Genomic DNA, 5000 nt, shown 5'->3' on the forward strand with positions numbered 1-5000 from the left:
TGTTCAGACCACATCATCTCTCTGCTGCTCTACTGTCTGTTCAGACCACAGCATCCTCTCTGCTCCTCTACTGTCTGTTCAGACCACAGTGTCTCTCTGCTCTCTACTGTCTGTTCAGACCACAGTGTCTCTCTGCTCCTCCAGCATGTCTGTTCAGACCACAGCATCTCTATGCTGCTCTACTGTCTGTTCAGACCACAGCATCTCCCTGCTGCTCTACTGTCTGTTCAGACCACAGCATCTCCCTGCTGCTCTACTGTCTGTTCAGACCACAACATCTCCCTGCTGCTCTACTGTCTGTTCAGACCACAACATCTCTCTGCTGCTCTACTGTCTGTTCAGACCACAGCATCTCCCTGCTGCTCTACTGTCTGTTCAGACCACAACATCTCTCTGTTGCTCCATCCTGTCTGTTCAGACCACAACATCTCTCTGCTGCTCTACTGTCTGTTCAGACCACAGCATCTCTCTGCTGCTCTACTGTCTGTTCAGACCACAACATCTCCCTGCTGCTCTACTGTCTGTTCAGACCACAGCATCTCTCTGCACTGGTCTTCACACACAGACACAGTACAGGGGTGATACTAGAATCCTCCAGGGTCTCTGTTAAGGTAGAATATGTAATGCCGCCAAACAGCGGCCTCTAGGCAAGAGTTGTTTACATTTGTATTTTCTTTTATTATTTTTAAAGATTGTAACAAAGTGCAACAACCAAGCAGGGTGTTGCCTAGAGGTCGCTCTTTGACAGCATAGACAATTCTACCTTTGAACATTTAAACATGTCTGACACGCTTTGCATGCTTTGCCAGCTGGATCTATATTGATTTGAGTTTAAACCACAGATTTGACACCTCAGAAACCGACCACCACCAACACATCTCTGCTCTCTCCTTCACCTCCTTCAATATGTCCATTCATCTCTCCTTTGTCTCTTCTGTTTACCTTTCTCATTCTGGCTTTCTCTCCCTATCCCTGCCCCCCCCCATCTCTCTCTTTATCTCTCTACCACTTCTGATTTATTTTATTTAATCTCTCTCTCCCTTATGCCATATGTTCCTGCCTCTATTCCTCCTACTCTCTTAACCTCCGTTAATCTCTCTTTCTCTCCATCATCACTCCCTCCCTCCTCTATATTGCTCTAACACCCCCCTCTCTCTCTCTCTCTCTCTCTCTCAATCTCTCTCTCTCTCTCTCTCTCTCTCTCTCTCTCTCTCTCTCTCTCTCTCTCTCTCTCTCTCTAACATCCCTTCCTCTCTGGTTCTCTCTACACACCCTCCCCTCTCCTTCCATCCGTCCCTCCCTCACATCACTTGCTCCCTTTAGCCTCATCTTTTAGCAGAGGATGGAGAGATAGCAAAAGTAGGAGGGTCCTAACTACAACTAAATCCATGTCACAAACCTCCTAATCGCTGTAACATTCTCATCTGATTGGATCTCTCTGCCACAGCATCCTCCTACCCCACAGCTGTCTGACCACATGGGTCTCACCGGACCTCCCCTTTACTGGGTTTGGTCCAATCTTGCCAACAGGAAGCAATTCATCATCATCATCATCATCATCACCACCACCGCCACATGCCCCTGTCAACCAAGGTGTGCCCAAAGGCTCTGTGCTTGGCCCCCTGCTGTTTATTAGCTACAATACGTATACGCTTCCCCTCGGTCAGATCATCCATCTGGTTGTAATGTTGGATTCACTCTTCCATTTGAGTCACACATGAAATCCATCACCAAAATCTGCCTTCTTCAACCTCAAGAACATTTCCAGGGTCCAGCCATCACTCACTGACTCTGAGAGACCCTCATCCACACTTTTCAAACATCTCAACTGGACTACTGCAATGAAGTCCTGTGTGGGGTGTCCACCCACAGCACCTCAACCCTGCAGCACCTCAACCCTGCAGCACCTCAACCCTGCAGCACCTCAACCCTGCAGCACCTCAACCCTGCAGCACCTCAACCCTGCAGCACCTCAACCCTGCAGCACCTCAACCCTGCAGCACCTCAACCCTGCAGCACCTCAACCCTGCAGCACCCCAACCCTGCAGCACCTCAACCAGGGGAGGAAATTAGGCACTTTACTCGCCAAATGCGAGTATTTTTTAGGTTTGGCGAGTGATTCATGAAGACCACTCGCCAGTCTGGCGACTAGTAAACAAAACAAAAAAAACATTCTGCAATCACGGTCACTGGCAAACGGTGCACGTCTCCTGAGTGCTCGCTTTAGTTGACAGTGCCACAAGAGCACTGCACAAGACCCGCGGACATATAGAATGTTTAATAAAAGTTCCCGCAGTACTGGCCAACCCGCGGCGGACATATATAATGTTGAATAAAAGTCCTGCGGTACTAGCCAACCCGCGGCGGACATATATAATGTTGAATAAAAGTCCCGCGGTACTAGCCATCAGTCAAGGGAGCACTCGCAAACGGATAACGTTAAACACAGCAGAAGATGGAAAACAGACAGACTGACCAACGGGGAACTACATCCAACCCTAGTACAACCCTCGAGTATAAGGCAAGGACACATTTAAATCACAGAGGTGTATGTTAGTCTATTTGAACAGTATACAGTAGTTAGCTTCTAGTTAGCGTTTTAGCTATATAGCTGCTTGCTAGCTAACGTTAGCCCTGTGTGTGTGTGCTCAAAGCAGCCAGCCCCATGTTAGCTAGGTGTATTTGTTATGACTATAATGTTTCCAAAACGCACCGGACTACGACGTAAGGTTACATGTTTTATTGCATGCTCAACCAGTGCACAACAACACACTAACCGAAATGACGATACCACAACACTGACTGTATTTCACAGCCCTGTCGTCCAGCCCACCGTGCCGTCTTAAAGGCACAGTGAACACCGTTGTGATGCCTACCCAGATGCATACACAACATTGACGCGGCTTGACAACCGAGGTTCAAAGTTAACTTGATTGATTGATTGAAAACTTTATTAACAGATTGCAGAATGGGTACAATACAGTACGCTCAATTCTCAATACACACAATTGTTAAGGGGATGCAGACCAGAGAAAGACTTTAGTCTGGTTTACATCAGGGTCCCCCATTTTCAATTCATCATAACATATGACATACACGACATACAGATAGACAGTACTGCTACATCTATACATTTCACATCTATCTATACAACATACTTCAGGTTTTTTCTTTCACTGCCCAACCCAGTCCAACCCAGCATCTTTCACTGCCCAGTCCAGAATAGATCCCTCTTTCATGTTAATATGTTTTATGCAAATATTGTGAAGAGTAGAGACACTGTTATTAATGTTTTATGTTAATAAATATTTTAAAGAGTAGAGACACGGTGTGATTATTACTAAAGATTGAAAATCAATTTAGACGAAGACATACAAAGAAGTAATTATCACAATTAGCGATTTTTTTGGCTGGTAAAAAATCTGTTTGGCTGGTAAAAAAAATCAGCTACTCGCCAGATGGCTGGTAAGCCAAAAAGTTAGTTTCCTCCCCTGACCTCAACCCTGCAGCACCTCAACCCTGCAGCACCTCAACCCTGCAGCACCTCAACCCTGCAGCACCTCAACCCTGCAGCACCTCAACCCTGCATCACCTCAACCCTGCAGCACCTCAACCCTGCAGCACCTCAACCCTTCAGCACCCCAACTATGCAGCACCCCAACCCTGCAGCACCCCAACCCTGCAGCACCCCAACCCTGCAGCACCCCAACCCTGCAGCACCCCAACCATGCAGCACCTCAACCCTGCAGCACCCCAACCATGCAGCACCTCAACCCTGCAGCACCCCAACCCTGCAGCACCTCAACCCTGCAGCACCTCAACCCTTCAGCACCCCAACCCTGCAGCACCCCAACCATGCAGCACCCCAACCATGCAGCACCCCAACTATGCAGCACCTCAACCCTGCAGCACCTCAACCCTTCAGCACCCCAACTATGCAGCACCTCAACCCTGCAGCACCTCAACCCTTCAGCACCCCAACTATGCAGCACCTCAACTATGCAGCACCTCAACCCTGCAGCACCTCAACCCTTCAGCACCTCAACTATGCAGCACCTCAACCCTGCAGCACCTCAACCCTGCAGCACCTCAACCCTTCAGCACCTCAACTATGCAGCACCCCAACCCTGCAGCACCTCAACCCTGCAGCACCTCAACCCTTCAGCACCCCAACCATGCAGCACCTCAACCCTGCAGCACCTCAACCCTTCAGCACCCCAACCCTGCAGCACCTCAACCCTGCAGCACCTCAACCCAGCAGCACATCAACCCTTCAGCACCCCAACTATGCAGCACCTCAACTATGCAGCACATCAACCCTTCAGCACCCCAACCATGCAGCACATCAACCCTGCAGCACCTCAACCCTGCAGCACCCCAACCATGCAGCACATCAACTCTGCAGCACCCCAACCCTGCAGCACCTCAACCCTGCAGCACCTCAACCCTGCAGCACCCCAACCATGCAGCACCTCAACTATGCAGCACCTCAACCCTGCAGCACCTCAACCCTTCAGCACCCCAACCCTGCAGCACCCCAACTATGCAGCACCCCAACTATGCAGCACCTCAACCCTGCAGCACCTCAACTATGCAGCACCTCAACCCTGCAGCACCTCAACCCTTCAGCACCCAACCCTGCAGCACCCCAACTATGCAGCACCCCAACTATGCAGCACCTCAACCCTGCAGCACCTCAACCCTTCAGCACCTCAACCCTGCAGCACCCCAACTATGCAGCACCCCAACTATGCAGCACCTCAACCCTGCAGCACCTCAACCCTGCAGCACCTCAACCCTGCAGCACCTCAACTATGCAGCACCTCAACTATGCAGCACCTCAACCCTGCAGCACCTCAACCCTTCAGCACCCCAACTATGCAGCACCTCAACTATGCAGCACCTCAACTATGCAGCACCCCAACCATGCAGCACCTCAACCCTTCAGCACCTCAACCCTTCAGCACCCCAACCATGCAGCACCTCAACTATGCAGCACC

At 50.2% G+C, this 5000-nt stretch overlaps 1 protein-coding gene across 1 annotated transcript in view; it reads right to left on the minus strand.

Annotated features, from left to right (window-relative positions):
- The window catches only part of cntnap2a (contactin associated protein 2a), a gene marked incomplete at both ends in the record, with an annotated part of 675314 nt that overhangs the window by 652093 nt on the left and 18221 nt on the right, over nt 1–5000 (minus strand).

This window comes from Notolepis coatsorum, assembly GCF_963971535.1.
Source record: "Notolepis coatsorum genome assembly, chromosome: 12".
NCBI lineage: Eukaryota > Metazoa > Chordata > Actinopteri > Aulopiformes > Paralepididae > Notolepis > Notolepis coatsorum.